The following is a 23,744-nucleotide window of genomic DNA, read 5'->3' as shown; positions in this document are numbered from 1 at the left end:
TCTTCTGACTTCCCAAGCGTGTCTGCCCCTCTGAAGGTTTAGCTCCCCCTCCCACAGGATTTGTGTGCATAGAACTGTTGCCCGGGTCCCTTCAAGTCAGGGTGGTGTCTAGAACACAGGGTACCTGCCGCTTGAGTGCCCCTATCTTCTGGTTCCCAGAGGCCCTATACAGTTTCCTCTTGGGCCAGGGATGTGGGCAGGGGTGGGCAGTATTGGTGGTATCTCCTGCTCTGCAGTCTCAGTAGTGCCCACCTGTCTGGGCAGTGAGCTCTCTCTCCCAAGGGGTTTGGGAGCAGTGTGAAAATACGTATCATGAAGTATTCAAAATTCCAAAGAACTGAAATATATGATTGAAGAAATGCTCTTTCGACAATGTCAGATGCTGTAATTAGAAATTATTTCTCTGGTCAAATATGTCTGCATTTTTTAGATATATTTATAAAACAATAGTTTTTGTATGGTAGTTGCTGGGTACAACATACGATGAAAAGGACTGCCAGCAGTAGGCTGCGATGGAGACATCTCAGAAGCCCACAGCGGCTCCTTGTAAATAGGGTGTTGTCTGGGACCCTGAGAAGCAGGAGACACATCTGTCCAGGGGACCCGCCAACTGAAATAAGAGGCTGCCTGGAGTAGGCCAGGAGGGAGAAATCTCAGTAGCCCGCAGCACCTCTTAGTAAAAACTGGTTGTTCCCATTTGTCCTAACCTTAGCCCTGGACAATGGCTGTATAGAATTCATTGGTATGTGGCTGCCATTCAGTTGGCCTTGGTATGTATAATTATTCTATTATATCAGACATTCCTTCTTCTTTCTCATTCTTTTCTTATGAAGTCTGTGAAACTAGATGTTCCATGATGTTAAGATTCTTAAACAATTTGAAATTGAGGCATATGGACACAAAAAAGCACAGCCCTAATGGCCCAGGTGCATGCTGTGTGTTCTCATCTTGGAAACAATGTCTAGCCAGAGCGATCAGACAACAAAAGGAGGTCAAAGGAATACAAATTGAAAAGGAAGATGTCAAAATATCACTATTTGCAGATGATATAATAGTATACTAAATGACTTCAAAAGTTCCACCAGAGAACTACTAAGCCTTAAAAACAGCTTCAGCAAAGTGGCTGGGTATAAAATTAACTCAAAAAAATCAGTAGCCTTCCTCTACATAAAAGATAAACAGGCTGAGAAAGAAATTAGGGAAACGACACCCTTCAATATGGTCCCAAATAATATTAAATACCTCGGTTCGACCTTAACCAAGTAAGTGAAAATCTGTATGATAAGAATTTCAAGTCTCTGAAGAAAGAAATTGAGGAAGATATCAGAAGATGGAAAGATCTCCCATGCTCATGGGTAGGCAGGATTAATATAGTGAAAATATCCATTTTACCAAAAGCAATCTACAGACTCAGTCCAATCCCCATCAAAATTCCAATCCAATTATTCATAGATTTAGACATAATGATTTGCAAATTCATCTGGAATAATAAAAAACCCAGGGTACCTAAAACTATCCTCAACAACAAAAGGAATTCCAGGGGAATCACCATTGCTGACCTCAAGCAGTATTACAGAGTAATAGTGATTAAAAACTGTATGGTATTGGTACAGAGACAGGCAGTTGGACCACTGGAATAGAATTGAAGACCCAGAAATGAACTCACATACCCATGGTCACTTGATTTTTGACAAAGGAGCAAAAACCAACCAATGGAAAAAAGATAGCATTTTCAACACATGGTGCTGTTTCAACTAGAGGTCAGCATGTAGAAGAATGCAAACTGATCCATTCTTATTGCCCTGTAGAAAGCTTAAGTGCAAGTGGGTGGAGGACCTCCACATCAAACAAGATATATTTAAAGTAACAGAAGAAAAAGTGGGAAAGAATCTCGAACACAAAGGCACTGAAGAAAATTTCCTGAACAGAACACCAATTGCTTACTGTCTAAGATCAACAATTGGCAAATAGTGTCTCATAAAGCTACAAATCTTCTGTAAATCAAAGGACACTGTCGTTAGCAGAAAATGACAACCAACAAACTGGGAAATTTTTTTTCTAATTCTAAAACTGATAGATGACTAACATCCAAAATGTACAAAAAAAACCCATGAAGTTATACTACAGAAAGACAAATCACCCTATTAAAAATGAGGTACAGAGCTATACAAAAATTCACAGCTGAGGAATATTGAATAGCCAAGAAGCACTTAAAGAAATGTTCAAAATCTTTAGTCATCAGGGAAATGCAAATCAAATCAACCCTGAGATTCCATCTCACACCAGTCAGGATGGCTAAGAGCAAAAAGCTGTGAGGATGTGGAGAAAGAGGAACAGTCTTCTATTGTTATTGGGATTGCAAACGGGTACAACCATTGTGGAAATCAGTCTGGAGTTTCCTTAGAAAATTGAGAATTGCAGCACATGAGGACCCAGCTATTCCTCTCTTTGGCTTATAACTAAAAGTTGCTCCAACATACAACAAAGACACATGCTTCACAATGATCATAGCAGCCTTATTTATAATATCCATAAGCTGGAAAGATCCCAGAAGCCCTCTAACAGAGGATGGATACAGAAAATGTTGTGCATCTACCCAGTGGTGTACTGCACAGCTGTCAAAAACAATGACTTCATAAAATTCACTGGCAAATGGAAAAAACTAGAAAATACCATCCTGAATGATGTAACTCAATCACGGAAAAATACACATGGTATGCACTCATTGGTAAGTCAATATTAGCCCAAATGCTTGAATTACCCAAAATGTACAGACCACATGAAACTGAAAAAGGATGACTAAAATGTGGATTCTTCACTGTTTCTTTAAAGAGGGAAGAAAAATACCCATAGGGGGTTATAGGGAGGCAAAGTATAGAGCAGATACTGAAGGAATGCCCATTCAGAGCCTTCCTCACATGTGGTTCATACATATACGGCCACCAAAACTAGACCAGATAGATGAAGCTAAGAAATGCAGGCTAACAGGATCCAGATATAGATCTCTCCTGAGGGACACAGCCAGAATATATCAAATACAGAGGTGAATGCCTGCAGCAAACCACTGAACCGAGAACGGGACCCCGGTTTGAGGAATTAGAGAAAGGCCTGAAAGAACTGAAGGCAGTTGAGACCCCATAAAAACAACTATGCCAACCAACCAGAGCTTCCAGTGACTAAACCAGTTCCAAAAGACTATACATAACTGACCCTGGGCTCCAACTGCATAGGAAGCAGTGAATAGACTTGTTTTGGCACCAGTGGAAGGAGAATCCCTTCATCCTGCCAAGGATGGACCCCCAGTGTACGGGATTGTTGTGGGGGGGCATTAATGGGGGGTGTTTGTGGAGGGGAAAACCAGTCTATAAGGGGAGTTGGAAGGGTTAAGTGGCTGATGGTCTTGTAACCAGGAAAGGGAATAACTTTTGAAATGTAAATAAGAAATAACCAATTTATCAAAAATGGAAGATAAAAATTAAAATAAAAATAAAATGGAAAGAAAGACAACAAGAGGAAAAAGGTCCACATGAATGCATTTGTAATTTATTTTAGTGTTCAGTGAAATTTTAGGGTTTTGAATTTTTTCCAAATAGCTATTTCTAAAACCTTTCATTCAATAATATCAGAACATATTAAATAGGTCTCATTTTTAATGAAATGTATTAGTTATTCTTCTGTTGCTGTGTTAAACTCCCTGAACAATAGACAACTTTAAAAATAGAGTTCCTTTTTGCGTTAGCTTCCAGAGAGATGGCTCTATCCTTCCATGGGGGCATCGATCTATCCTGGAAGTGCCGTAAGTGCAGTCTTGACAGCAGGAAGTTGAGAGCTCCTTATCTTCAACATCTATAATTTCAAGTTGAAGCACAGGGAAAACAGGAGAGTAGGGAAAGTCTTTAAACTCTCAAAGCCCACCCTCCTAGTGACATACTTCCTCCAGCAGGGTTGAACTTCCTGTTGCAGTATCTGAGCCAAATGGATTAAATGATCCAGTGCCTGAGCCAATGGGAGACATTTTCATTCACACCATCCAATGAAATAATGTTTCACTCTCTCCCTCCTAACAAATGTAATTTCAGTATCTACTAAATTAAGAAACATCCTTTAAAAAAAGTTACAGTGATTGCTTATATGAAAGTCGGTTCTTTTTTTTTTTTTTCATGTGGGAGGAAGTGGGTTTTTTTTGTTTGTTTGTTTGTTTTGTTTTGTTCTTTTTTTTAATAACTTGAGTATTTCTTATTTACATTTCGAGTGTTCGAGTGTTATTCCCTTTCCCGGTTTACGGGCCAATATCACCCTAAACCCTCCCCCTCCCCCTCTTTATGGGTGTTCCCCTCCCCATCCTCCCCCCATTGCCACCCTCCCCGCAACAATCACGTTCACTGGGGGTTCAGTCTTAGCAGTACCAAGGGCTTCCCCTTACACTGGTGATCTTTCTAGAATATTCAATGCTACCTATGAGGTGAGAGTCCAGGGTCAGTACATGTATAGTCTTTAGATAGTGGCTTAGTCCCTGGAAGCTCTGGTTGCTTGGCATTGTTGTTCATATGGTGTCTCAAGCCCCTTTAAGCTTTCCAGTTCTTTCTCTGATTCCTTCAACGGGGGTCCTGTTCTCAGTTCAGTGGTTTGCTGCTGGTATTTGCCTCTGTATTTGCTGTATTCTGGCTGTGTCTCTCAGGAGAGATCTACATCTGTCTCCTGTCAGCCTGCACTTTTTTACTTCATCCATCTTGTCTAATTAGGTGGCTGTATATGTATGGGCCACATGTGGGGCAGGCTCTGAATGGGTGGTCCTTCTGTCTCTATTTTGATCTTTGTCTCTCTATTCCCTGCGAAGGGCATTCTTGTCCCCCTTTTAAAGAAGGAGTGAAGCATTCACATTTTGATCATCCGTCTTGAGTTTCATGTGTTCTAGGCATCTGCGGTAATTCAAGCATTTGGGCTAATAGCCACTTATCAATGAGTGCATACCATGTGTGTTTTTCTGTGATTGGGTTACCTCACTCAGGATGATATTTTCCAGTTCCAACCATTTGCCTATGAATTTCATAAAGTCATTGATTTTCATAGCTGAGTAATATTCCATTGTGTAGATGTATGACATTTTCTGTATCCATTCCTCTGTTGAAGGGCATATGGGTTCTTTAAAGCTTCTGGCTATTATAAATAAGGCTGCTATGAACATAGTGGAGCACATGTCTTTCTTGTATGTTGGGGCATCTTTTGGGTATATACCCAAGAGAGGTATAGCTGTATCCTCAGGCAGTTCAATGTCCAATTTTCTGAGGAACATCCAGACTGATTTCCAGAATGTTTGTACCAGTCTGCAATCCCACCAACAAAGGAGTAGTGTTCCTCTTTCTCCACATCCTCGGCAGCATTTGTTGTCACCTGAGTTTTTGTTCTTAGCCATTCTCACTTGTGTGGAGTGAAATCTCAGGGTTGTTTTAATTTGCATTTCCCTTATGACTAAAGGTGTTGAACATATTTTTAGGTGTTTCTCAGCCATTCGGCATTCCTCAGCTGTGAATTCATTCTTAGCTTTGAACTCCATTTTTTAATAGGGTTATTTGTCTCCCTGCAGTCTAACTTCTTGAGTTCGTTGTATATTTTGGATATAAGACTTCTATCTGTTGTAGGATTGGTAAAGATCTTTCCCAATCTGTTGGTTGCAATTTTGTCCTAACCACAGTGTCCTTTGGCTTACAGAAGCTTTGCAGTTTTATGAGATCCCATTTGTCGATTCTTGATTTTATAGCATAAGCCATTGGTGTTTTGTTCAGGAGAAAGTCGTTCTTATCTTCTGCTCTTCATTTCTTCAAAACAAGCTACACACAGTAGAAACCATTCTGTCAGCCCACCAACACTAATCCCTATCACCTGTCAGGATCTGACTTTATAGGAAGTCTACCAGGAAATAGAGCCCCAGCATAAAAAATAGGATATTCTTTCCAATGGGAGTGGGATCTCAAGGTGAGCTGAAGCAGATCAAATTTCAAGACCAATCTCAGCTGGTCAAGCACCTACAAAAGCCAAGGCATGGAGAGGAAGCCACTGGGATTTCAGGCCAGGAAATGAGCAGGTAGCCTGGGGGGAAGTAAGCCCATTTAGTAGTTTTACATTCATCACTGGCTCCACTCTACTCTACCATATAGCCAGAGACCAGGCATTTCTGGCTTCCTTCCCACAAAGGTTTTACTCATATTCAAGTGAGGATTTATGGCCATAAGATTAAAAGAATTCTGAGATAATGAGCCATGGAGGTGGGAGTACCACACACTTTGCCTGATTATAAGGCAAGAAGGAAATCTTTTCCATAAACCAGCTGCATCTAGATATTAAATCTCCTGCCTTCATGAAAATGGTAGATACTGCTATTCTATACAACTCAAAAATTACAATATCAGATATTGCCCTTTTTCCTCCTTGCAGGCTCTAGCTACTCTTACAAAGCTGGATAGAAACATAGGGAACTATATGGAAGTATGTAAATGCAGGAGATGAAAAATGGTTCCTTCATGATCAAGCTGTTTTCTATGTAAAATAGAAATGATCTCACTCTTTGAAGTCTTCACAGCAGATGTCAGTACTGTGCTCCTTGAATAATAGCTGGAAAGAAGCTCCAACATAAGGAAAAAAATATGGGCAAGAGGGGATGCAGTTGAATTGGCAGAGGTGAATCCCTAGTACTACACAGAAATGGGTGATAAATCCCAAATGTAAACTCAACACTGAGGTAGAGGCCAGAAAATAAGTTCAAGGTAGTTACGTAGAATATAGGAGGCCAGTCTACGCTAATATAACTCTACCTCAAAAAAAAATTAACTAAGTACGTAAGTGAATCAGTGAATAAATAATTTCAGAGTAATGAAAAAATGCATAAAATAAGAAGAGACCAGCACTCAGAATCCACAAGTTGTGAAAAACAGTAAACATTTTGTTTTTTTCTACAAAAAATAGTATATTTATTGAAAAATGCAACCACCAATATTTTCTAATAGTAAATGCAAAGCAAAAAACACAGATCCAGGAAAACTGAAGAATCCAAATTAGGATAAATACTTAAAGCTATAATAGCCTTAAACTCCTGAAAAAAAAGTATAAAAACAGAAGATCAGCTTATTTGGTGATCAAAATCAGGAACTAACCCAGGATTTTCATAAGAAACACTGGTAAGAGACAAAAGACTGACAGCTTTCAAATTCAGAAAGGTATAAAGGAAAAAAATATAACAGGCATGCACACACACACACACACACACTCACTCACACTTCCCCCTGTCAGAGTGCTACACCCACCAAATGCAGTTTTTAACTAAAAGTAAAAATTTCCTATGCATATGATATATCAGCTTATCAATTTATTATCACAGAAGTTGTTTCAGAAGTTTCACCTTACATGAAAGAGTACATGAAAATAAATGAAAATTGGGGCCCGTATAAATTTAGAGAACAAATTGTAGAATGAAGATGAATATAGCAAACATGATTTCCCTAACTATCAGTTGTTTCAGAGAATAATTTCTAGTGAAAGCAAAACAATAAGGCTTAGTCATGCTATGTGTATCACATGCAAAGTCAAATGCAAAGCAACTGCAGAAAGAATACAAGGGCCTATAGGTTGTCTTCATTATGTAGTGTCACTGTGTTCCTTCCACATTTCTCTATCTACAGTGCCACTGTACCCCTGCCATGTCCCGCACTGTCTCTCGCCAGCAAGAATACACGGGGACACACGAATCCTTTCTGCAGCTAAACATTTATTGAATCTTAAGGAGAGGCCCCGCGCGCTTACATGGAGCGGCTTATATACACCCTGGCGTGTCGCATCCACACCTGATTGGTCGCTTACCCATGATCTCATTAGGCACGCCCCGGAGTGGGCAAAGACCTGGCACGAAGGCACTCTTGCACATGCGCACACAGTTAACTTCCTGAAAGGAAGTCGGCTGGTGCAGCGGAGGCCAGCGCCATCTTGTAATGGCAAAACTACGTCGGCCTTCCATGTGGGGTGCAGTGGAAGCCAGCGCCATCTTGAGGTGGCGAATGTTATTGCGGCCCTCTACATCTCCCCCTTATTATTTTATTAATTAATAACAATAAATTATTGTCTAGGCTTGTCTAGGTCCCTGCAGTTACGTCCATCTGCTGTGGCTCCTGTCTTAGGTCGTTCCTCTATGTCATAGCCTTATCTGTCAAAGGGTAACCCTATCGCCACCAGGCCCCGTATCTTAGATTGGTCTGTGCATGAGGAAAGTTGCCCGTCTCTGGATACCGCAGTGCTGTGTGACAGTAACTGTTAATGACCTAGGGTGAACTCTAAAAGAGGCCAGCCAGAAGATGAGTTAGTGGGGGAATCATGATCACCCTATCGTGTGCAGTGAGGAAACCTCAGCGATGTATAAGGGCTGATCAAAGAATCATTGAGTCTCTCTCATCCCAGTGCAATGGATCCACAGATCCATGGGGTGCAAGAGCAGAGAACTCAGATACTGACTAATTTTTGAAGATAGATAACCAAATTTTAGGGGAGGCCCCTTGTTCAATGGCCACAAGTGCTTGAGTGATAATGGCCTTGTCACTTTTCTGTTGAGATCTGAGTTTGCAAACCAACCATAGCATGAACACTAATTCACAGCATAGGGCTGCACCAAACAGAGCAACCCCCACCCATTCTTTGAAGTACTAGGAATCCAAATCCAAAGAGGCAGTGTGAGGGCTAGAGGTAGTTTCCGAGGGATCCATCCGGGAGTCATTTCTAGGCGTCAGAATTCTACTTGTCAGTCGTTCCAGAAGCCAGAATGGGTTGTCTTCTTCCTGCGGGAAAACACAAACCGCTCCCCTGGATCTTATTAAGATAGGATCCAGGCCTTTCCATAGACCAGTTAAAACATCTTTCCATTTTACCATCTCTTTTGGTCTATCAGGTTCTGAATAGTGACATTCGGCCGCAGTATGGCCTTGGGCATCAAGATTTAAAAAATTAAGGGTGAAGAGTGCCATGGAAACAGCTATTCTTGATACTGAGGGTAGAGCCTCCTCGAATCCCCCTTTTTGTTTAATTAAATAGGATTTGAGAGTGCGATGGGCATGTTCTACAATGCCCTGTCCCTGAGGATTATACGGGAGACCAGTCAAATGAGTCACATCCATCTGGTGGCAGAATTATTGAAATTTTTGAGAAGTATAAGCTGGTCCATTTTCTGTCTTAAGGAGTTGGGTTTACCCCAAGCACTCCATGCCTCGAGGCAATGTTGAATTGCATGCGAGGCCTTTTCTCCTGTTAGAGGTGTAGCAAACATGATGCCAGAGCATGTATCAATAGAAACATGCAGATACTGAAGTCTTCCAAAAGAAGGGATATGAGTAACATCCATTTGCCAGACCTGTAGCGGTCAGATTCCTCGTGGGTTAACTCCCACATGGGGTACAGGCAGGAATTGACAACAATTTTGACATTGGGTAACTATCTCCCTAGCTTCTTTTCTAGTCAAAGCAAATCGGCGGTGTAAAGTTTCAGCTGTCACATGAAATTGTCTGTGAAATTCTTTTGCTACATCTAATTGGGGGGACAAGGCAACTGCAATCACTCTTGTAGCTCTGTCCGCTAGGTCATTTCCACGGGACACTGGACCAGGAAGGCCCGAGTGAGCTCTAATATGTGTTATAAATACTGGGGATCTCCTGCCGAGAAGGGTAGATTGAATTTGTTGAAAAATTTGAGCAAATTTGCTGGAAGGCCTGATTAATCCAGCCACCTCAAGAACCTTAACTGCATTAACCACATAGGAGGAATCTGACACAATGTTAAGCGGGCCTGGGAAGGTCTCGAGGACCTCTAGCACCACTAAACATCCCACAACTTGAGGTGAGGTTTCATTATACTGCTTAGATACTACCTTATTATTGACCACATAAGCACCTATACCAGTTTTTGACACATCTGTATACACTACAACCCCATCAACAAGTGGTTTCTGAGACATTATGTGTAGGAACACAATGGCTTGGCTTAAAGCAAATTGTAGGATCGGGTGTTTTGGATAATGATTATCAATCTGTCCAGCAAAGGAAGTAACTAACACTGCCCAAGCATTTGAGGTAGCAGCTAATGTTTGAACCTGAATGGCTGTATATGGTACTATCAAGGCTTTGGGTTCTTTCCCAAAATGAGTAATAATTCCTTCAACCTGCAGAGTGCAAGCTGAGCAACCGCATCGGGATACCAGTCAGTAATCTTAGCAGGAGATGCATTGGGATGGATCCATAATAAAGACCCATCCTGCCACAAGACAGCTGTTGGTAATTGCATAGTTTTGAAAACACACAATCAAAAGGCTTGGTTTCATCAATGCGCTCCAATTGAGCATCCTGTAAGGCTTTTTCTACAACTTGTAAGGCCTGGTTTGCGGCTGGTGTCAATGCTCTCGGAGAGGAGATATGAGAGTCCCCTTCCAGAATATCAAATAAAGGTTTCAACTCAGCAGAGGAATTCTTTAAAAATGGTCTCAGCCAATTTATATCTTCCAATAATTTTTGGAATTCATTTAAGGTATGTAAATGATTTCTGCGAATCTCTAATTTCTGGGGAACTATTTTTTTCAGGATAAATGACCGATCCCAGAAATGAGCCAATTTCTGCAATTTGAACCTTTTCTGTAGCGACCTGTATTCCCCATTGTTCCAATGTTTTGATTAAGATGCGATATGAGGTCTGTAAGGTTGTTAAATCTCTATCACACGTTAAAATATCATCCATGTAATGAGCCAGAAGCAAAGATGGAAATTGCTTCCTTATAGGTTCAAGGGCTCATTGCACATATAGTTGGCAAATAGTGGGGCTATTGGCCATGCCTTGAGGCAGGACCTTCCACTGAAATCTCTTATCAGGTTCAAGATGATTAATAGCTGGTATAGTAAATGCAAACCTCTGTCTGTCTTGTGGACACAAGGGGATGGAAAAGAAACAATCCTTAATGTCTATAATTATTTTCTTCCATTGCTTAGGTAAGGCGGAGAGTAAGGGTAGGCCTCGTTGGATCGAGCCAAATAAACACATCTGTGCATTAATGGCTCTCAACTCATGGAGAAGTCTCCATTTTCCTGATTTTTTCTTTATCACAAAAATAGGAGTATTCCATGGTGAAATGGACGGTTCTAAATGACCAAGCTGTAATTGTTCATTAACCAATTTAGTGGCAGCTTCTAATTTTTCAGAGGATAGATGCCATTGAGGAACCCATATTGCCTCCTCCATGAGCCAGGGTATGGGCATAGAACCCTCAATGGTACCTAGGAAAAACCCAGGCCCTGCTTTCCTATATTACCTTCTTGTGGCACCGGTTCTAATTTTCCTTGTTCCTTTTTTCCTAATCCCTTCCCTTCCTCGTAGCCCATTCTCTTCATAATCTCGACAGCTTGTCGAGAGTACTTGTTGGTCAATGTCAGACCTAGACCCTGTAAGACATCCCTCCCCCAAAGGTTTACAAGAGGGAGGACATAAGGAATAAACCTTCCTGATTGGCCTTCTGGAGCATGCCAGATCAAGGAGCGTGAGCTGATAGTGGGGCTGACCTCATACCCTAGTCCTTGTAAGGAATGGGATGATTGAGTGACAGGCCATGCCTTAGGCCACCAACTAGAGGAGATAATGCTTTTATCAGCCCCTGTATTTAGAATTCCCGTAAAAGTTTTCCCTTCTATATTCAACTCTAAAGAGGGTCTGGAACTAAGGTCCATCATTAAATAAGCAGAATCAGTCTCGGAAGAGCCAAACTTCACGGTGCCTCTAGGAACCCCTGAAGAAGGAAAATGATCATGTAAGCTTGGAAGAATAATCAACTGAGCATTCCCGTCACCTGAGGAGATGGAAAAAACGCCTTGAGGGCAAGAGCAGAGAACTTGAAGTTCTCCCGTGTAATCTTGATCTATTATTCCAGGGTGAACAATAAGTCCCTTTAAGGTTAAGGAGGATCAATCCATAATAAGGCCGACACTTCCCACGCGTAGGGGGCCTTTGTAGTCAGTGGGGACCGGATGCACACCCATCAGTGGCATTAATATGAATTGGGTGGTGGAACAGAGGTCCACTCCTGCTGAGCATTTTGTGGCTCTGTGAACCGTGGTGTCCGTCTTTTGTAAGCTGGAGTCCCATATGTTTTGGGGCCCTGAGACTTGGGGCCCAGATACCCATTTTTTGGAGTGTTTTCACCCCCTTCTGCCTGGGGAGGCCCGGGCTGAATAAACCTGCCTCCGATATCTTTAACTGAGCGACACTCAATAGCCCAATGATAGCCTTTCCCACACTTAGTACACAGTCCTGGTGCTCTCTTCTTTTTGAGGGCCTGACACTCCTTTTTCAGATGTCCTGGTTTGCCACAGTTATAGCAGACCCTGCGATCATCTGTACCTGAGCACTTTTGGCCCTGTAGGATAGCAGCCGCGAGGCCGGCATTAGTAAGCGGACTTCCAAGTTTTCGGCAAACTCTCAGCCAGTACTGTAATGCTTTGCTCTTCCTAGGTGTAATAGCTGCTCTGCATTCCTGTGCGGCTTGCTCATAGACCAACTGTTCCACTAAAGGCATTGCCTGTTCAGGGTCTCCAAAGATCCTGCCTGCTGCCTCTGTCATCCTAGCCACGAAGTCTGAGAATGGCTCCTGGGGGCTTTGTATAATTCTCGTTAAGTGTCCCCCAGACTCTCCCTTCTTGGAAAGTGCCTTCCACGCCTTAACAGTGGCAGCGGAAATTTGAGCGTATGCTCCCCAGTCATAGTTTGTTTGATTATTGGCATACTGCCCTTGTCCTGTTAGCAGATCAAGTGTCCAGTCTCTCTGATTGCCTTCAGCAATGGCATTGACTTTGGCCTGTGCCTGAGAGGCGTCATACCACAAGGCTTTCCATTCCATATATTGTCCCATATTAGGGAGCACAGCCTTCACTGTTGTCTGCCAGTCTCCTGGAGTCATGGCCAGAGTGGCAAGCCTCTCGACTTGAGCAATAGTAAAATTGGCACTAACTCCATAGTTACGAACCGACTCGGCAAGTTCCTTAATTTGAACATATTCTACTGGTGCGTGAACACGGCCTCCATCGGCAGCCTCAAACATCGGAAATGCCTGTTGTATCTTTTTCTGTTCCTCTTTAGTGAGGAAGGAATCTGAGTGAAATCTCTCCATATAAGATGGAGGGGCGCTGGGGCTTATAGGCCGGGAAACCGCATGGTTTCCGCCTCCCCCTCCTTTTGTTTACCCAAGCTCATTGTTCATCTGGGTAGTATCCTTCTTCTTCATAGCGAGCTGCCTCATCTTCTAAATCCTCTTCCCCGTCTGTCTCTAAGCTAAGCTCGTCTGTCTCTGAGCTATCAAGCTCTGAAATCTTTAAATCCTTTACTGGATAAAGACTTCTCCTTTTCAAGACTTTTTTCTCCCTTCTCTGTTTTATCTCTCCTGGGGCATTTTTTCCCCAATCTCTTGCCTCCGCAGAGGGGACTGTCTGCTTGTTATCTTTTTTCCTTGAGCTCTTTAATTTTTTATCCCATCCTGTTTCTGACATGCCGCCTTGCCCCTCCCCCAGTGCTCTCCACTTTGCTATTACAGCTGGGCGGCTCCCATGCGACCTCTGACACTGTCTGGCGGTAGCTAGAAACTCAAAGGCCAATAGAGAAACCCTGAGGGCTGCCAAAAGTATAATAAAAACTTCCGCCGCATCTAGCAGGGGAGTGAAGTAGAACAGGTCAAGGCTAGGCATTGTCTCTCAGGATCTTACCCGCGTCCTGCAGCTTTGGATTCTCTCCGCCTATGAAGGACCTCTCCGCACCTTTCAATGGTGTAGCATCCCGGGTTCTAGGCACCAAATGTCCCGCGCTGCCTCTCGCCAACAAGAATACACGGGGACACACGAATCCTTGCTGCAGCTAAACATTTATTGAATCTTAAGGAGAGGCCCCGCGCGCTGGCATGGCGTGGCTTATATACACCCTAGCACGGCGCATCCACACCTGATTGGTCACTTACCCATGATCTCATTAGGCACACCTCAGAGTGGGCAAAGACCTGGCACGAAGGTACTCTTCCACATGCGCACACAGTTAACTTCCTGAAAGGAAGTCGGCTGGCGCAGCGGAGGCCAGCGCCATCTTGTAATGGCAAAGCTACCTCAGCTTTCCACGTGGGGCGCAGTGGAAGCCAGCGCCATCTTGTGGTGGCGAATGTTATTGTGGCCCTCTATGCTGCCATAGAATTTCAAATGTAGCATTATGTAGCCCTTCCAAGTTACATTATCAACAATGTCAATATAGCTCTTCCACTCATCAGTGTAGTCCTTCATGTACACCTGATAATTTGAATATGCCTGCTATTAGAAGAGGACATGACTGAGAATAGTACAAAATCATGTATACCTAATTTGCCCAATACTAAAAATAAAATGTGATCTTGAAAATATTTACAGTTAAATAACGTAAGACATTGAATTTTTCTGTATTATTCTATAGTGTAAATGACAAAATAGTACAAGGGTTGTCCTTTTTATTTATTTTTTTATTAACTTGAGTATTTCTTATTTACATTTCGAATGCTATTGCCATTCCCGGTTTCCAGGCCAACATCCTCCTAACCCCTCCGCCTCCCCTTCTATATGGGTTTTCCCCTCCCCTTCCTCCCCCCCCCATTACCGCCCTCCCCCCAACAATCACGTTCACTGTGGATTCAGTCTTAGCAGGACCAAGGACTTCCCCTTCCACTGGTGCTCTTACTAGGCTGTTCATTGCTACCTATGAGGTTGGAGCCCAGGGTCAGTCCACGTATCGTCTTTGGGTAGTGGATTAGTCCCTGGAAGCTCTGCTATTTGAAGAGGACATGACTGAGGATAGTACAAAATCAGGTATACCTAATTTTCCCAATAGTAAGAACAAAACGTGATCTTGAAAATACTTACAGTTAAATAACGCAAGACATTGGATTTCTCTGTATTATTCTTTAGAGTAAATGGCAAAATGCTACAAGGGTTGTAAATTTTATCTTTGAAATATATTTAGTATTTTCTTTGGTGGTTTCAAAAATATTTTGGGGTGGAACTCAGGCTATCAGAACTAATGAACTATCTTACTGGTCATTTTAAAAACTGAGGGCTGATAAGATGATTCAATTGATACATTTGAATTGAAGTCTGACATCCATAATGCCAGTAATTCAGAATCAAAATGGTGGAAAGGTAACACTGCTTTCTCCAAGTGGAACTCTGACCTGTAGACATGGGCACTTAAATATGCATACCAATATACATACAAATAAATAATAATAAAACAAACTGAACTGAAACTATCCAAGAAATCATATTGAACAGTGAAATCAGTTTCATTAGGCATACAATATATGTCAGACTACCCAATGCAAAATAGAGGTATATGTATCATACATAATACGAACACTATCCAAGGTACATTATGTATGAAACATGGTATGGGCTGAAGGTTTTGAGGTAGTATGATTCTTGGTGACATATTCTAGGGCAATAACTGAATGAACATCTTTGTGGGATGATGTCACAGGTGAGGCAGGTATGAGATAGAATGAGTTCTGTCATTGGACAAGAAGGAAGGATGGGCAGGAGAAAAGTTTGAGGGAAGGGGAGGAGACTGGAAAAGAAAGGATGAAAAGACAGGAGGAACAGGAGAAGCCACCACTGAAAGAGAACTTGGAGACTGATGTTAAGATTCCACGCTGTTACTTCACAGGTTGTTATGAATGTTCTAATGTTCTTTTTTTTTAGAAAGGCAGCTTGCTTTATTCTTGGGATGTAGTTGGGGATCAGGGGCATCCTGTAGAATCCAGTGAGCTTCACCAAGCCTGAGAGGCACCAAACAAGTGGCACTTTTAAGTTACATCATCTGGGTCCTAGTCATCTCTTAGCCCACCTTCCTTTCATTGGGCCCAAGCCTCACCCTCCCACCAGATCATCTCTAAACTATGTAAGGTCTTCTGTGTTGCTCATTTTGTTTGGCACTCTTTACTTATGCCAGTGAAAAGAGTGGCTCTGCCGAAGTTGACATAGAAGAATTCTTTTTGCATGGATACTGTGCCCCAAATCCCTGTGATCTCACTCTCCTTCAGTCACTGGTGAGAGAAGTGGGCCTCATGGTTAAGCCTTGAAAGCTAAGGCAGAACCCCTTTGCTACTCCTCAGGGTAGAGGCCACCAGGACAGCGGCTTTTTATTCTAACCCATCTTCTTCCTTTCCCTCCCACCCAACAATCTCTCTCTCCCCCCCAAACTCCTCAGCTAGCATTCAGTGGGGTTCACCTTTCCCAGGCTACCTATAGGAGCTGCCAGCCCCCAGGGCAGGTCCACAAAACAGAAAACAACTATTGGCAAGCACAGAAAAAAAGAAAATCACAAAATTCAGGGTTGCCTTTGTCTACAAATAATTGCAGCTCCTAGAAGAGGAGAGTTCATTTTCTGCATGAAGTTCGACATTCTCTTGTGCTTAGGATAGTTCACCTCACCTCTCCGCACTGACTTTCCTGTCTCCAAGAACATAGCAAGAATACCATGTATATGCACACAGAGGTGCTCTTTATGGGTATGCCTCTATGCTGGTTGTTGGCATAGCTTCTTGGAGAGAAGGAACTAGGTGTAAGAGAAGTGTTCCTTCCTGGGGCTTTCTACTTACCAAAGTCCTATGGACACATACATATACAGGTAGGAGTGTGCATGAGCATATCGTGCAAGCACACACATCGACACACACTAGATTCTAAGGGAGCGCGAGGGTCAGATTCTCTAGGCCTGGGCTGGGCTCCTATTGGAGCAGCTTAGACAGTGGTGACAGAGAGCAGAGGGTTGTAGATCCTTTTCCCATCAGCTGAGCGGGCACCATGTGCCAGCATCTCCTGGATGGTGATCCAGTTGTCCAGAATCTTCTTGTTTCGCTTCTTCATGGTCTTACACTGGCTCAGTGCAATGATGTTGAGCTTAGGTTTGCTGTCACCGTTCTGCTGCTCCCTTAGACACTCCAGATAGCTCTGCATGAACTCACCATGCTTCCTTTGCTTCCATGCTCGATTCAGGTGTCATTTCCTCTCTTCTTTGTTCCAGTAGCGGCCCATCTTCATCACACTTACTGCATCATCATCAGTGGTCATAGCACTGCACGTCTCACGTATCTTCAGGCCTCTGGCCTTCAGCAGTCGATCTTGTCCAGGCCACTTGGCCACATAGTGGGTCCCATCACTTCACACCTTCACTTTCCAGTCCATGCGGGGTGCTTCAACAGCTGTAGCCACCACCCTGTCCACCCGAAGACCACTAGCCAAGCTCAAGGAGCCATGACTCAGATCCTCCAGGGTATGTGACAGGGCCAACTGCACACAGCTATGGTACTGCTTGATCTCCTTGCCATGGTGGCACCTGGAGGGGTAAGGGCTACCTTCAGGGCTCACATGCTCCAGAGTAACACTTGTCTTGGTGCTACAGCTGACATGCTCTTCTGTGTGTTATCTACGACCCACTTCGGGATCCCGCTAAAGTTATCAGAACTTGGCTGGGCTCCCTGGTGAAGGAGCACCCTTGAGGTGGGTGGTGACAGGAGGGCCCGAAGGGGTCTGGTTCAAGTTGGAATTGCCAGCAGCAGATTGCTTCAGGGGGCTCTCAGGCAGAGGCTCCACAAGCAGTGGAGTGCTGTGGCAGCTCTCCCCATTGTTGTAGGTGCTGGTGCTATCCTTGTCTGATTTCTCTGGCAGTTCAGAGATATCAGATAGCTCATGCTTTTTGGGCTCACTGGATGCCAGGTCATAGAGACTCTTTTCTTCCAGCAGCCAGACCTTCATACAATGCCCCCTCAACTGCTGCATCTTCTGTGTCCACAAGATATTGCAACACTTGAACTCTAGGTGCCGAAGCTCTTCCTCCAGCATGGACATCTCATGGCCTAGGCTCTCATTGTGGTTGACATCTAGGGCACTGTTGTCACTGGAGGCCTGGGAGAAGAAGATACTCAGCTGGTTGCCATTTTCCAGGTGGCACTTGATCTCCTGCAGCTCCCTGCGGCGTTCATACTCCTCATCAGTGAGCCCAGGCAGGTCAGCCCCTTCCAGCCCTACCCCCTCAGCTACCAGAGAATTATGCTGAAGTAGAAGTCCCTGCTCTGTAGGGCATCCCCTTGTAGACTGAACTTGCGCAGGCTTCCAGGGGTGTTGGTGGTGCTGGGAGGTTCATCCCTGAGCAGATCATGTTCAGAGCTCTCTTCATTGCGGGTACACGCATTAGTCTGGCCTACCCTGCTGTCCAAGTCCTGGGTGTTGCTCAAGCCAGGGCCCCCATCAGGAGCCCCTTCTCAACATTTCCAGTCTGCTGGGCAGATGTGTTCTTAAGGGATGGATGTGTACATGGCTTTGTATGATTAGGTGAGCAATTTTATCTTATCAATTAGATCAAATGTTTTTGTGTTATATGTTTTTTCATGTCAGATTTAAGTGTAAGAGTGTGTGGCAGCTAATCTGGGCCACATAGGACTTGGGATGTGTTTCTGTCCTGGAAACCTGCCTTTGGTATTAGATAGCTAGAGAGATTTCTGTCAGGCTCAGAGAGAGGCCTTCAGCAGTGTGATATGGGATGGAGCAGAGCGGATGAGATGCTTTGCTCACTGAGTCAAAGATATCTACCAGATATCTTGGAACAGTGTGGTGCCGGCCCTAGAGCGGGTCAAAAGACTGCTTTATTTTTAGAATATTACAACAACACACCTTACAAAAATATTTTCAGTAAATATATTAAACAAACACTTATGTTTTAAAATGTACATATTCACATTGTGACCTACTCATAATTCTAAAGCTTTTAAATGTCCACCTAAAATGTAAAGAAACCTTCAAAAAGATCTTAGGAATGGGATCACTAACAACATTTCCTCCAAACAGCACTGTGAACATTTTCTTAGGAGAATGAAAACTATAAAAATAAATATCCCAAACACCCCCAATTTTAAAAAGTATGGAATTTACTAAAGCAAAGGTAAATAGTGGAGGTTTCCAGAAGTATAAAGAATCACATGTGTGTGAACACAATGGAAAAGGACACGGTGGTATATGAGCACCTTCACCTGTGTTGTCTCATCTTAGTCACTTGATGGCACTGAGGATGTCTGAGAGATTTTGTAAGCACAATTCTTATTTTCTGACACAATTAGCCTGTGTTGTCTCTGTCTTATCCATGGTTTAAGACATTAATGCATTTTAACAGTTGGCATATTGTTAACAGATATGGAAGTTTTCTTGGGGTGGAAGTATCAAACTAGGAATGTTTCTTTGAGAGATGTACTTTTTTTCTTGATTCCTTTCAATTTTACTCAGTTCTGCTGCTTCCCAAATGCCATGAGTTTAATAACTATGTTCTCCTGCATCCTTCCATCACGGTGGTAGAAACCTGTGAAATCATGAAATAAAATGCTTTTTTTCTTTCATTGTTTTACACTGGTTACAGTCATGGAAAGCTGTCTAACATGTGCCCTGTGTTGTCTGAGTAAGAATGAAGTGAGATGCTGGAGCTCTTGTTTGCTGGTCAGCCTGACAGAAAAGGTAATGCTGAAGTAAAGCTTCAGTAATCAGGTCTGTTATATTCACAGGGAAACCACCCCTATTTACAATATTTGTCAGATAAGATACATGTGTTACAAAAGGTAACAATAAAGGGAGGAAGGGGAGAGTGCACATGTAAGAGTAATGGCTAATCCTGTTTATCAACTTGACTATATCTGGAATGAATTCCAATCCAGATTTGGAGGGCTCAACTGTGATCCACATCTTGAGCCTGGGAGACACAAGTTTCTGACTTTGACATATGCCTGAACATATAGAGGAATAGAGACTATGAAAAGCTTAGGACCAGTCAAGGTAGTACATGCCTTTAATTGCAAGAGACTAAGGCACTGAGATCTTTGAGTTCAAGGTCAACCTAGGGCAAAACAAGGACCAGAACCAGGATGTGGTGGTACATACAATTAATCTGGACTACACCTGTTGAATATTTACTTAAGTACATTGATAGAAGGAAGATTAGCTCTTCTTCATATGCTTGCATTTACTTTCCACACATCTGTTGGAATCTACAGGAGACCAGATGAAACAACTAGCCTTGTAGGACTATGAAACTACTAGATTCTTGGACTTCTCATTGGCAGCTGACCATTGTTGGGGAATTTGACTACAGACTGTAAGTCATCCTAACAAATTCCATTACCATATAGAGACTGTCTATTAGTTCTGTGAGTCTAAGAATCCTGATTAATACAGTCAATGGTGAAAGTATAGATTAAGAAATGTAAAGAAGCCAGAATCCTAGAAATGGAGAGTGACAATTCACCTGTCAATTACCAAAACCTGATGCTAAGCCAAGGCAGGTGTCAGAATGTACACAGTTGTAGATATTGATGGTCTCACATCATTTGGCTATAAGGTACTCAGATGGGTTAAAGGCTTACTTAAGTTCAACACAGCAAGCAAGTCTTAAGCCTTTAAATCCTGTTACATAAAGAGTGGTCATTATAACATACGTATTCCTTTTTCAGATTTTTGTTATAAAAATGCTTAGTGAAATTTGTGAGTAAATAAACTATAAACCATGATTTCATTCATCAATCTGGTCATGAAGACCACCAAGAGAATCCTCCCTGCCCTCCAGTTATTTTCTCAGAACTGGATTATTGTCCTGTCCTACAGTTATTTGCAATCAATACCAGAAACAGAAGAATTCTTTCCAAATTTTACATGGAGTCACATTCTCCCATCCTCAACAACTTTGCCAAAGATCACAGAGAACTTTATGTCTCATGGACATGCAAGAATACCCTAAAATCTCCAAGGACTTACATACGAATTGAGACTATCCATTAGAGATGCTTCTGATCTTTTGTAGGTTTATATGTAATTAACTCCTGTTTTACAAACCCTGGAAGAATTGATCAGTTCAAAGTGAATACAATTTACTGTTGAAAGGATGAAACGAAGTGTATGAGGCTCATTTTGAGCCCAGCTTCAAACACTGTACAGGAACTGAGCCCATGGCACTGTATAAGAAAAAAATGAGGAGAGAAGTTGGATGTATATTGAATTTATCTCTGCAGGGAAATCATGACCTTTGACTCTTAAACAGGATAGTTTAAGTAGGACAAAAATCTTTCCCCACCCTAAATCAAGGTAATGGACACACTTTAAGGATGAAAATAGGAGATGTGATGAAGCCTGCTTGAGCTGCCCATACAGGATTGGACAGTTCCTCCATTTTTCTCATTATCATCATCCTATTAAGAACTCTTCTTGCCCACCTTTTATACTACATTTAGGGTATGAACAAGTAAGTTAAATAAAAAGTGAAAATGAAGTATAAAAGAAACAAAATGAGGGGAAAGAAGATAAGCAATTTAACAGAGGACTAGGAAGAGGAAAAAGAGAAAAGCACTATGATTGTCATATCAGTGGCAAGGGGAAAAGTGTAGGGAGCGGCTAAAGATGGCGCCGACATCCGGTGGTCGTTTGTGGTAAACACCTACAGCGCATGTGTTGGCAGACCCCCAGCATCTACAAGGCCAGGGTGATATTCATGCTAAATAGGTATTTCATGCTCCACCAATCCCCAGTGGACGAATTTACAGCCACAGCCTGTCTTGTATTTAAGGCGAGTGCCTTTGTTCCCCGGGGTCCCCGTATCATCAATAAGTTGTTCCTGCAATAAAGGCTGATTGAGAAGGATCCAACGGTGTTGCGTCTTCCTTGCCGGTCGAGGTGGGCGCGACAACTGGTGGCCCATACGGGGACCCGAGATCTTTTCTCGTCTGGATCTAGAACTTTTTCAGCCTCAGGACGGTCGGCATCGGTAAGTTCCCAATTGGGGGGCTATTAGTTGCTGGAATTGGGACAATAGAGTTCCTAGAAGTGGAACGGTAAAGTTCCTGAAGTTGGGACGATAAAGCTCCGGGATAAGGGATTGTAAAACTTCCCTAGTAGGACAAAAAAGTTCTCTGGAAAAGCAGAGACAATGATAGCCTTGGTTTAGAGGCAAAAAGGGGTTTGTGGAGCACGGTAATGTTGTCTTTTCCATTTGTTCCTTTGTGGGTTAGACTAGCACTTTTGCCTTATACTCTTTTTGTGTTGTGGTGTTGCTTCTGTCTGAATAGCCACCGTCCAGGGCATGAATGCATTTGTTGGGAAGAGTCCATGATGAGCCACAAGATCGTGTGTAAATAAACACGCCAGCTCGCCAGCTCCCCTTGCTTGTAAATCGATCGTAAATAAGGTCGTAAAAGCATGGGAAGCTCACACTCCACCCCGCTCCTGTCAGCTCTTCAGGAGCTTCTTGGTCAGCGTAAGCTTAAAATTGAAAAGAAAATCCTGCTGAGTTTTCTTGATGAGTGTAATCATTGTGCCCCGTGGTTTATAGTGTCAGGGTCGCTCACTTTGAGAGCATGGGAGAAGCTGGGAAAAGATCTGGATAAGGAGACTACAGTGGGCAAGCTTAAACCAGGGACAAGGCCGCTTTGGCGTATGATCCGTGCCTGCTTGGAAGATAAACGATGTGAAGAAGCTGTTAAGACAGATCAGAGAATCCTTACAGAGCAACAGGAGAGTATGTCAGAAGGAGAGAAAGTTTTGAAGGAAGGAAAGAAAACAAAAGGAGGAAAAGAGGTAAAAGAAAAGGTAGAAAAGATCAAGGAGAGGATAGACAAAGGCGAGAATAGTAATCAAGATCTAGGAACAAAAAAAAAAATTATCCATCATTAAAGGCATTGACCTTGGAGATGTCTAGTGATTCAGAGTTTAGTGATAGTGACTTAGCTGACCTTGAGGAGGAGGTAGCTCATTATGAGAAAGAGATTTATCATTCTGACTGGCCAAACACTTACGCTGTGCAGAAACAAGCCAAGGACTTAAATAAGAAGGCAATTATGCCAACAGCACCTCCTAAACCACCCTATAACTTTCAAGGTAAAACAATGGTGAAGCCTGCAGGAAGTACTTCTTTTTGCCCGGAAGTATGGAAAGAGTTAGGATTGAGTTTTCCAGTTTTTCTGGATGCAAACGGGCAGCGCAGCGACATCATGAACCTGTTGACTTTAAGACAATAAAACAATTAACAGAGTCAGTCAAAACCTATGGAGTCAACTCAGCTTTTGTTATCGCTCAAATTGAGGCTCTTGGCAGATACTGTCTCACCCCTGGAGACTGGGGTAGTTTAACCAGAGCCTGCCTCTCTCCGGCTATGGAACAGGTGTAGTGAAAAGAAACTTAATTTTATGGACCCCGCTCTAGTGGCGGTGTGTTGGTTGATAGCCAACGTTAATTTTTGAAGCATAGTGTTTTATCTGTGCTTGTGCTCCCAGCCCACACAGTAGGGGGGAGCGAAACTAGCTGCAGAGCTGCTACAGTGAACATGGAGACTGCTCAGTCTCACCCAATTTTTCTGGCTCTTCAGGAGCTGTTTAAAAGAAAAAGGCTTAGGATAAAAAGAAGCACTATAGAGAGATTTCTTAGTGAGTGCGATTGCCATTGCACCTTGGCTCGCTCTCTGGGAATCTCGAGGTAGACAGCTAAGAAAAGCTGGGAAAGATTTAAATTTTGCTTGGGAACAAGGAACCTTAAAGGGACAGGCTGCGTTAAAAATGCTACAGGAGGAATGATCTGAAAAGGCTGATAGTGAGGTGGGGGAGGACTCTAAGGAAAACAAGAACAAGAAAAGAATTTCTGCTTTTAGTGGCTAGA

General features: G+C 42.8%; 1 pseudogene; it reads right to left on the bottom strand.

Annotated features, from left to right (window-relative positions):
• Positions 1 to 16,808: 16,808 nt before the first annotated feature.
• Positions 16,809 to 23,082, bottom strand: Pdzd4-ps3 (PDZ domain containing 4, pseudogene 3; annotated as a pseudogene).
• Positions 23,083 to 23,744: the final 662 nt, after the last annotated feature.

The sequence above is a fragment of the Rattus norvegicus genome, chromosome 8, assembly GCF_021556685.1.
Source record: "Rattus norvegicus strain SHRSP/BbbUtx chromosome 8, alternate assembly SHRSP_T2T, whole genome shotgun sequence".
Classification (NCBI taxonomy): Eukaryota; Metazoa; Chordata; class Mammalia; order Rodentia; family Muridae; genus Rattus; species Rattus norvegicus.
The sequence above is the reverse complement of the archived record's forward strand: the minus strand, read 5'-3'. Positions and strand labels throughout refer to the sequence as shown.